The following is a 10,281-nucleotide window of genomic DNA, read 5'->3' as shown; positions in this document are numbered from 1 at the left end:
TTCACATATAGCTTTTGGCAAAACCATATCATTGTTGTGGTTTTCTCTTTCATTTGTTTGTTTGTTTCCCTTAAACATGGAAAAACAACAGAGAAGAGGTAAATAGTTATAGGGAATACAGTTACTACACATACATGCTCGTCCCGATTCAATGTGTTAATCATATAAAAATTCAGAGTGTTTTTTCCTTTCTTTAATTTGTACATTTTTGTGATCTAAAGTTAATTACGTTTTATTTGTTTTTACCACTTAGTGTTGTTATACTCTGTTCATTTAATTTCTCCTATAAGATATATACCTTCTATAATCTGTCTTGACTGGTATTATAGGAATCTCTCATGAATTAAATAAGGACAACATATCACTTTTATTACATGTGTTATGGAAATCTCTCATGTCTTACCGTTCATTCTAACAATTTGAAAATTTCAAGCGACTTTAGAATGAGAGGTTTCCTTGTTGGAGCATTTCAAATCCAATATGATTATTGTGGTTATGATTATCTTAATCTTGGCTTTCACTTTAAGCTTTCAAATCTTATTAAGCTTTTGAAAAAAGAGCTCTTAACATAGTTATTTGGATATACTACTACTTAAGCTTGTGTTAGCACTTTCTGATTTCTGATTCAGAAACAGGACTGTTGTCCCTCCGGTGATTTTTACCTTTTTCGTTAACAGTCCATTGGCTATATTGATTTTGATTCAAAAAACACTCACTCGATATCTTCTATTTGTTTGTAACGAGTAGGATATAACACTAACAATAACAAGTCATATCACTTATATGAATCACAGTGTTATTGTAGTTGATCAACAATTAAATCTTTAAAAAAATTGTTAGTCAAAAAGTATTGTTCAATAATTTCATTTCATTGAGCGTTTTATTTAGCCTTCCTTTATCCTTTTCAGATGGCCCATACATCTACCTTTCTCATGGCGCCATCAACAATCTTATTTGTACATGTCCATAACTCTTTCCTCTATAAGATCATTATGTATCTTATTTATTAATTCTGATATGTTCACATATCTATTTCATCACTTCATCTGAATTACCAAACATATCCTTATCTCAGTTCTTAACTGTATCTGGAGACGCGTAAAAAGGAAGGAAATTCTATAATTGGGATCATTTAAATTTGGTTGAAATAGTTTAGATTTCATCTTTTGTTTTTTTTAAAATTTTTTTTTGATGAAAATCATTATTGTTTATTAAAAAAGTATTTATTGAAAAATTGTATTTATTCTATGTCATATTTTTTTTAAAAAAATAACAACATTTTTTGCCCGAAAAATAAATAATAACATTTGAGTCATCCAATTAATTTTAGACAATTCAAATGGGACGTCCAAATTTTGCATAGATTAGAATAGTTAAGTTAGCAATTGAGGTGTTCAGTGACTGCGACACCGACGGCACAGGAAAATCGATAGTTCTTATGGGCTTTGCGGTTTCTGCGTGCTGCAAATTGCTTGTCAATATGTTTTACTATTTAATTTAATATCCGATGATATTTGGTGAATTTTGAATATTATTATACTCACTAAAAATACCTTTAATTTCATCATGGCATGATTTTTTTATCAATATAATAATATATAAATCTTCAATTTTATTTAAAAGGAATTTAGTTTTTCCCCACTTTATTCCACTACAATTGATAGTACAACTTAGTTTCTCAAGGAAAAAATATGTTCTTAGGCCTTGTTTGCTCCAGCACTTTAAAATTCCTATAAGAATAGCTTTGCCATCGTAATCATCATTTCTTAAAAATTAGCAATTTAGATTCATGACTTTATACTATCGATCCTTATTTCCACCTCTCTTTTTATTTGTTACCCTTCTCTTACAAATTTTTTTTCTTTATAACTATTTGGGCCATCCGGTTTTTGGTGGTTTTTTTAGATCCTGTTATTAAATATATGAACAACTGATTAATTCAGATCGAGACTGTATGACCAAGATGCCTTTTCCTAGAGGTTTTTTCTAACAAGGTGGGATTCAAACACATTTCGCCCATTTTGTGATCTGTTTCATCGCTAGATCAAATACCTTTGAGTTATAAAGATCTATTTATGGTCATTATTATTTTAGTCCATTTGATTTTTTTTTTCCATCACCAATTCCATCCCATTTCATTCATATAATTTCCAACAGCGAGACAGACTCTTAGTTAGTACCTCCTAGTATTCCATTTGAATAAAATTCAATTCTAACTATTTGTTTATTTTGATTTTTTGGGGGCTATAGGTAAACATCTATTTGTTATTTATGGTGGCAATGTCATGTGGTAGTGAATGTTGAGCTTTAACAAAAATATAAAGTTGAGATAACCAAGACTAAAATGTTAAGATGAATGTTTAATGATTAAAAAAAAAAAGAAGTAATAAACATATGCTAGTGGAATTGGTATGATATCCATTTAAAAAAATGATAGAACATTGTTTAAAATAATTCAGACATGTACAAAAAAAACATGTCATTAAGGGTATTAGTGATGATGATAGAATAAAAAATTGAATCCTATGAAAAAAAATAAGGTACTAAAAATCAGACTGATCATTAAACCAGTTAAAATAGTAATTTAAAGGTTAGTGGTTGAACCAAAGTCAAACAGATCATAATTAAAATATATAGAAATATTTGTGTTTAACTCTACAAAATAATTTTTAAGCAGAAATATTAATTAAATGACCATATCAAGTATTATTTCTTGAGCATTGTAACGTTATCACTTCAAATGGAGCAACGTGAAAGGCTTTTCTTTTTTTGGGAAGGGAAAACTTTTTAATTTCATTGAAATTCTTGTAGGCATGCCTTTTCAAATTTTCAGTTTTCACTTTAGTCTGCCGACACTTCACTCTCACCCTCTTTTCACGTTTTCATCCTCTCTCTCTCTTCGTTTTCTCAAGCCTTCTTCTCCGTCACTCATAAATCTTCAAAAGCCACTTGAAGATTGAAGGTTGTTGTGCCTGCAAATAGTTGAAACCATCATGATTCGTGAATAGCCGCATCTTCTTGTTGTCTTGCTGAACAGATCGTGCTATTAAAAACTTCAGATGCTTCTTGCTCTTACTTTTTTGTAGTTTATGATCTTATTAAAAGGGAAACCAAAGTGTTAGATTTCTTCATCATCATCATCTTTCTTTCTTCTTCCTCAGTGAGACCTCTTTGTTTCTGATATGATCTTCTTTTTCTCAACTCAATAAGATCGTCCAACCTGGGGGTTAGCTGAGTTTGTCCTGGTTTACCCTAAGTCACACCAAGTCGTTCGGAGTCGGTTTTATGCCCAGCCAGAGTCTCAACCAAACCGGCCAAGTTGGCTAGGTCGCTGGTTTTCGAGCCAGCTCGACCAGTCTGGTCTGGGTTTTGTAAAACGGGTTAGAGAACCACCAGTAAAATTATTGAACAGTATTTTTTTATTGTTTAAAAAGTCATGAAGTTCCATAATTTTGGTTCATGATTTAATAATATTTAAATTATCGAATCTATAAATTATTGAACCCTTGATGAAAGATTCTCGCTACATTCAATTCGCAGAATATTCATGTTTCTTTGTTGTATCTTTTTGGGCCTTTAAAAACTCCTCCACATCATAAAGCTTGCAAGGCTGCCACAATGTTACTTTTCCCGTCCTCTGGATACTGAGCCCTTGAGGAAAGGGTAGCTTCCATTAGTGAGCCTTGAGGTCCCATTTAGTAGAAGGCATTAAAAACAAGAGATAAGAAGAGATAAAAACTGACATTACAATTAAGAAAAATTATTGGAAAAAAATTTAGTATGAGTAATTGTTTGTTACATAAGATTAGATAAACTCTTGAAGGTAAGATAGGAAAATGCCACTTCCTCCCATAGTATTCCTCAATCTCACATACATGATTTGTATAATTTCACATAACAAACAACTCTCATGCTAAACAGTCTTTTAATATATTTCCTCAATCACAATTCCCACCCCTCATTTTTAATGCCTCAAACCAAACAGGACCTTAGTTCTTCATACTTAGCACATCTAAGTCTTTTATATCACTCTCGAGAATTGGATTTAGTGAAAGAAACTACTCTTTTATAATGTGATGAATTAAGAAATAAATTTTTGCTGAAAAATGTACTCACATTTAGTGCTTGACACTATCCACTTCTCTGTTTTTTTTTTTTTTGAAAAAGAATCAAACATGCCCAATGTTGTTTCACTCTATTTTCATAGGTCGTGCATTATTGAGCATTATACATTAAAATATTGAAAAAAATAGACTGAACAAGAAGAAATGAATGTTACATGCATTCTTCCTACTTCTGTTGCTCTTTCAAAAACAAAAAGAGGCTTCTTTTGTGCTGGGATTAAGGACGGAGCGTTTGGCTCAACTCAAACTCAATTCATCATCTGCAATTGCCTTTTCCATATAAATCCCATAAACGGTTAATGGCACATCATATTACAAATAAGAGATGAATTATCATCACAATCAAAAATCCAGTGCCACCCAAATTGAACATTCTAACAGGGTGCTCACTTCGGCGTAAACACAATTCAATACTGATGACTTCTCTTACTGAGGAATTGTTTTGGACTCTGAAAATGGCTGCCAAAGAATGGAAATATTAAGAATGCAATAGATATTGTACATATATACAGTTTCTTCTGCCGTAAAAAGGGAACCCTTTTCCATTGCAGATGCTAAACCAGAAGAGTCATCACAGCATGACTTAACAACGCTGTAACTTACAAATGTTTCGTTCAGTACAAAGCCCCATCTTCCACCGTTCGGGCAGAGATGATTTCAAAAAGGAAAGAAGCTTGCCTTTCCATTTAAAGTTTCTGTATTTAGTAGGTTCTTACATTTGCAATAAAGCATTGTCATAGTGAGCCTTACCTAATTTTAACACATAACAAAGAGTTGTTAACCAGTAATTGCTTAGCCCATGATAGCCATGAGGCCTTTTGATTTCACTTTTGCTGCTAATTCTGCTTTTCGGTGGGCAAGTGTTGGCTCTACTGCATACAAATTAAAAGAGCTTAAAGCCAACCTATCCCGTTCAACCTGTTACAAATTATCCATAATTTACCTGAAAAATGCTGCTAAATTAGTAATTTACTTGACATTACAGACCTTGTCATGTATCAAAGTCAGAAATAAAACAGATGAACAGGTAGGGCCATCAGGCATCCCAAGGTATATCATCTGAGCAGCAGTTAACAACCGATGGAATTTAATTGAATGATATTTCATGGAAAGTAGAGATTAGGAATATCCAACTTCTAGTAAGAAAATGCAGATGCACGGAGTCAGTATCATAGCAAGAACAAGTGACATGAACAAAGGAAGATGCACACTCAGATGCAAGAATTTGTGAAAGCAGACATGTATAAGCCAAGTTCTGGTTCATTTCATCTTATTCTCTGCTAATCAATGAGCTCTCGACATTCTAGATTCCTAAGGATGTTTACAGTCACAATCACAATTGAGAAAGACATCATATGCATTAATAAAATCATTCCATTTACTTCCTAGAGTCCACAAGGTTGACTGTGAACACCTATAGAACATTGCCTTCTGAGAGGGAAATGATTATGGATACTGCATCTCTATTCTCCCTTCACTGTATGTGGAAATATGCAATACAGAAAGATAAAAAGCAGAGCCAACCAAAAAGAGGAAGAAATATGAAGGAGAAATAAGAATAAAAATGAATGAGATTAACTTTTTCTGGAGGCAAAAGTATACACTTCTCCTGTTGCTATACAACTGCAATAGAGAGGATTTGTGCAGGAATAATTCCAATGGAGTTATAGTGTTTTCCAATATTAATAGTGCACTACCCCCAACCTTGTTTTCACTTACATGTGAAACACAAAGGCAGCCTCACATTGCAAATGTGAAAATGGGGGGCGTTTATCCTAAAAACGAAGCTACTTTGACAATTGCAAAGAAAAATAGTTTTGAAAAGCCTAATTTTTGGATTCATTTCAAACTAGGTATAATTTAATGGTAAAGGCATCGATAGTCATTGCTATATACAAGGATGAGTAATTGATTCTTTGATCAAGATGATATGAACATGAACAATAAAATTTATACTTAACATACATACTAGTTTGCCCTGCTGCTGTAAATTTAGATAGGGATTCAAAAAAAAAAAGTCCTTCTAATCAACCATAAGTTCATCTGATCAGCACAAACCCAAAAAGAGACCCCAATCCCAAAAGACTACAACATACAACATACGTGGACTCATAACAGTTCATCAATCATAATATGGGCCGGCTATACGTCTTGCAAACATGGCAATAAATCATAGAAGATCTTACAAAGAAATATAATACTACTGAACTGGGCAACTTAAAAAGATCACAGGCCTAATAAAATGGAACCCAAAATGGTTCAGTAGCTAAAAGCAACACTGCAACACACCATAAATCTCACCGACAATCACATAAAAAAACGCCAAAAAATTCAAAAATTGATAATTTACCAAGCACAGAGCAACTGAAATAGGAGTTTCGGCATGTAAGACGATGGCTGTTGAGTCTTCGAATGTTGCATTAGCAGAAGTCCGACCTGAAAAACGACAATTTAAGTTTGAAGACCGACGAGCGAGCTCAGAGCCCACAATCAGATTTTCCAGAGGACACGAAAGCGGTCAACGGTGACGTTTTATTGTGCTTTTGTCATTTTGGATTAAGATAATTGAAATGGGCTCAGCCCTCTGGCTAAAAAGAATTGAGTAGCCCACTCACCAAAAACAAATAAAAGGGAATTAAGTAGCCCACTCGCCACTCCTATGATCTTTTTAATTTTAAAAAAGGATCCAAAGAGAGGAATGATTAAAAGAACGACAAAGTAAAGGGAAGGAGTGTCTTTTTCTCTCTCTTGGTATCTGTGCCAAACTTTTGCGTGTTCATGGAAGACACAGGTCAACGCAAGAACCCGTCGAACCGGCCACTGGACACATCTGAGACAGATAGGAAAAAGAAGAAGAAACTGGATGAGATAGTAACAGCCATCATGGACGACAACATGGAGGATAAGGAATCAGAAGTAAGTAACTTGGAGAAAAAAGAAACTGCAGAAGAGGGGAGTAGGACACAGGAAATCAGAGAGGTGGGTGCACTGGCAAAAGTAGGGGTAACTCAGAACAAGGAACCAGGACCATCCTACAAGCAATCCTTGATGGGTTTTAACGGAGTGGCGAATGGAAGTACAAGCATGGAAGCAGAAGATTTATTTTTGAATGATGAAGAAATATTCTGGAATATGCCGGAACCCACAGAGGAGATTAGAAAACTTATGAAGTTATATCCCGTGGTTCCTGTCTCAGAGGAAGAATACAACGAATGGTGTAAACCATGGAACTTCTCCTTAATAATCATAGTCTTGGGAAGAAGATATAATCTCTATATGTTGAAATCTCATTTGATGCATATGTGGGGTTTCCAGGACTTTGATCTGATTGACTTGCCTAATAACTACTTTGTAGTTAATTTCACAAACAAGGAACTCTGGAAACAACAATATAGGAAGGTACTATATGAGGGGCCATAGATCGTAGCACAGCACTGCATCTTGGTGCAATGGTGGACGCCGTATTTCGACCCCTTCAAAAACCAACTAGGTTGCAATGTTACTTGGGTTCGAATACCTCATATACCCATGCATTGCTACAATAGCCATTGCATTGCCAGAGTGGGTGAGAGGATTGGCCGACCATTGTGGGTGGACTTGAACACACTCTCGGATCGGATGGACACTAATGCCAAAGTGGAAAAGGGAAGGTATGCAAGGTTGTGTGTTAAACTTGATCTGCAAAAACAACTTGTGCCCAGACTAACCGTGGCCAACGAAGCTTTTAATGTGGAATATGAAGGTCTCAATCTTATATGCTTTGAATGTGTTCGATATGGCCACCGGAGGGAAGCCTACCCATGGAAAAAAACTACTCAACAGAACTATGCAAGCACTAGTACAGCTGCTCCAACACACCACCCACCGAAGATGCGACCGGAGACGCAAACGGTAAACTCAGGACCAATGGATAATGACACCTTCGGTCCATGGATGTTTACCACTGGATCCTCCAAATCTCGGTTTTCAAGGAACAAATTCCAACAGGAAGTACAAAGTGAGCCTAAACAGGGAGCAAAAGGTGTCAGGAGAGTCGATATACCTGTGGCTAAATCGCGATTTGCAGCGCTGGCTGCGTTGGACAAGGAAAGAATAGATGATAGGGAGTTGAGAAATAGCGTAGAAGTAGTAAGTAGTCAGATTGAGAAGGAGCAGATACTGGTGGACTCAGGGAAAAAGAAATAAGTGACAACTTCTTATACAAAGATGACGGTAGGCACGAAAAATGGAGGGAGCTCCAAAGTACTAAGCAAGCCCAAGTTTCAACAAAAGGCCCTGGGCAAAATACCTGAAAAGCCCAAAGTTAATCCAACAATTGAGGTAGCAAAGCAAGTTATTTCTCAGGAAGCTGAAACCCGACAGGAATGGGCCTTAGTGGGTCATAATACAAAAGATAGATCCAAGAACCCAAGACAACGAACTCATGTGGTGGTCAGTGGACAAATGGAATGTAGAAGCAAGCCCACTAGTGCAACGTCATTGGGTAATCCCATAAAAACCACCGAAAATAAACAAAGACTAGTAGTGCATCAGTCAAAACAAAATTTTATTACAAATGGACAAGGATTAGATAACCTACGCCTGAAAATGATAGTCCATGATGACCCTGAACCACCAGATCTCGAAGCGAAGAAATGGGAGAGTGATATGGAAAGCATGGAAGATGCAGTCGCAGACTTGGCTGATGAGAGGTCCGAAGAGTTAGAAGTGGTTCCAAACACGGCAAAAGATAGGTAACTATCTTATAGGTACTCTCCTGTTGATTTCGGTTAATATGAATATTGCCTGCTGGAATTGTAGGGGGGCTGGAAGCCGGCCCTTCCCTCTTATTATCAAGGATATTGCTCACAAAAATCAGATTGGGATTTTTTGTCTTATTGAGCCACGTATCAGTGGAGACAAAGCCGACAGAGTAGTTCGACAACTTGGGTTTAACAATTGGATCTGGGTTGAGGCCTCGGGCTATTCAGGGGGAATCTGGGTACTTTGGAACGAGTGGGATTTCGAGGTGAAGCTGATTGCCTCTAGTGAACAATTCATACATTGTCAGATTACTAGAATTGGTACTTCCTCTCATTTCTTCTCCACTTTTGTTTATGGTGAAACCTGCTACACCAGGAGAACTGCGTTAAGGCAAGCCATTCAAGCCATCGCAGAATTCACTGAGGATCCTTGGATCTTATTGGGAGACTTTAATGCCTATCGTTCATCGGTAGACAAGATAGGTAGTGTTAACCATCATATGATCTCTATGGCAAATTTCAATGACTGTATCAGCGATGCGGGACTACTAGAAATACAAGACCCCATATCCAAATACACATGGGAAAGAAACAGAGTGCAAGAGAAAATTGACTGGGTCTTCTGTAACTTGGCATGGGAGATAGCCAATCCAGAAAGCTGTGTCACACACGATCTAAAATACAAGTCTGATCACAAATTGATCGTGATGTCTTGGAGCAATAATTCGAGGCAAGTAAAGGTGAGACGAAGATTCCACTATCAAGCTGGGTGGTGCCTGGAAGAGGGGTTTAACTCTATAGTGGAAAGGGTGTGGACTGAGACAGATTGGTGCACAGGAGTTGATCAATTCCAGACGCTAGCTACAAAATGGAATAATGATTATATTGGGAGCATCCCAAAGCGAAAGAAACAGTTATTAATGAGATTGGAGGGCATTGAGCATACTAAAAGAACCCAAGTCAACAACGGTTTAGCTCGTGTAGAAAGGAAAATATGGGAAGAGTATAATAAACTGGTACTCCAGGAAGAGCTCATTTGGTACCAAAAGTCAAGATGTCAGTGGATGTAGTGGGGAGATAAAAATACTGAATATTTCCACGCATCTACGGTAATCAAGAGGAAAAAACAGAGAATTCTAGCTCTCCAAGATGAGAATGGAGTTTGGGTAAGCAACACGTGTCAGATGCACGAAATGGCTACTCAGTTCTACAAGAGGCTATATACAAAGGATAATGCTGTCTATGCTTCCACCTCCTGGCCGAATAGATTTCAACCTCTCTCAGCCATGGATCTACAAATGCTACATAGCAAAATTGATGATACAGAGATAAAAAATGCTGCCTTTTCTATTGGTGCCTTTAAAGCACCGGGACCAAATGGACTCCAGGCACACTTTTTTCACACTCAATGGGAG

The 10,281-nt window shown here is 36.4% G+C and overlaps 1 long non-coding RNA gene across 1 annotated transcript; it reads right to left on the bottom strand.

Annotated features, from left to right (window-relative positions):
* Positions 1 to 4,176: 4,176 nt before the first annotated feature.
* Positions 4,177 to 6,580, bottom strand: LOC114721663 (uncharacterized). The gene is made up of 2 exons (XR_003738110.1): positions 6,475 to 6,580; positions 4,177 to 5,067 (listed from the first exon to the last, which is right to left on the bottom strand). It is a non-coding gene; the product is annotated as an uncharacterized LOC114721663 (long non-coding RNA).
* Positions 6,581 to 10,281: the final 3,701 nt, after the last annotated feature.

The sequence above is a fragment of the Neltuma alba genome, unplaced genomic scaffold, assembly GCF_004799145.2.
Source record: "Neltuma alba isolate B1F8T4 unplaced genomic scaffold, ASM479914v2 tig00012052_pilon, whole genome shotgun sequence".
Lineage (NCBI taxonomy): Eukaryota > Viridiplantae > Streptophyta > Magnoliopsida > Fabales > Fabaceae > Neltuma > Neltuma alba.
Note: the sequence above shows the minus strand (reverse complement) of the source record. Positions and strands in the feature narration are given on the sequence as shown.